A 1,258-nucleotide genomic window follows, 5' to 3' on the forward strand; every position below is an offset into this window, starting at 1 on the left:
GCCTCTCCAGGGCTCTGCCCGGGCTTCTTGGGCCTGCAGCCCGCAGGACCCGGCCTCGAGATGGAAAGGCCGGCCGGAGAACCTGGCGCACCTGTCAGGGGACCTGTTTCTACCTCCCCTCGGGAGCCCCATCCATCCCTGGAGGCCAGTTAGCTCTGGAGAATGATCCCCCCCGCCCCCCCACTAGCCGAGGTCCAGGAGGAAGGTGTCTAAAGCTCCTTCTTTTCAGCTGCTAATCAGGCTCTGAGCCCGGGGCCTGGGGCTCTCCTTCCAACCTGTCTTCTGGGGGCCTGGATTCAGGGGCAATAACAACCACGTTTCTCTTCTAGATCAGGCCATCTGAAGTAGGTTGCTAGACAATCTCACCTTCGATCCACAAGCTTAATATGCAACCCAGAAGGCCCTGCAGGCCGTATCCGTGCTTAAAAATAGCCCTCCTTGGGACATGCCCGCAAGCCGGAAAGGTTGACTGTAAATAGCACTGACCCACCAGGACTTTGGACAGCAGCCCTGCCATTTCAGAGGAGCTGCCCAGGCCTCTGTGACAGTCACGTACCCGGCTTCTACGGCCACGTGCACATCACCAGCTGATTCCTTCTCAGAACGCAGCCCCCGCCCAGAGTGATTTTCTTTCACTTTCCCATTCTTTTAAAGATGACCCAAAGTACACATACATTTTTTTTTCTGCTCTGTCTCCCCAAATCGCCCCCGCACATAGCTGTATATCTTAGTTGTGGGTCTTTCTAGCTGTGGCATGTGGGATGCCTCCTCAACGTGGCCTGACGAGTGGTGCCATGTCCACGGCCAGGATCCGAACCAGCGAAACGGTGGGCCACCGTAGAGGCGCGCGGGAACTTAACCGCTCGGCCACAGCCGGCCCCACACTTACATACTTTTCCTTTGCTTGGGAGTACTGACGGGGAGAGTGCACGAGGGGGCCTTCTAGGGGCTGGAAGGTTTCCTGATTTGGGGGTGGTTGTGTGGGTGTACATATGTATAAAAACTCCTCAAGCTGTACACTTACGGTTCACACTTCACTGTGTATTGGTCATAACTCAGTTAATACATACGCCATCGTTATGATCCAGCTTAAGTTAAATCAAAGTTTTTACAAAGTGATACTTACCGTTTTTACATATGATATATTGACATTTTCCAGACTCTTCTATGTTATTTCATTAAAACAATTGCAGATTGGGACCAACCAAACTGATTGCATGGTCCTCCAAAGAGTCAGGGTTCTCAGTTTGCACACTCT

Source organism: Equus przewalskii, chromosome 13 (genome assembly GCF_037783145.1).
Source record: "Equus przewalskii isolate Varuska chromosome 13, EquPr2, whole genome shotgun sequence".
In the NCBI taxonomy this organism is placed as follows: Eukaryota; Metazoa; Chordata; class Mammalia; order Perissodactyla; family Equidae; genus Equus; species Equus przewalskii.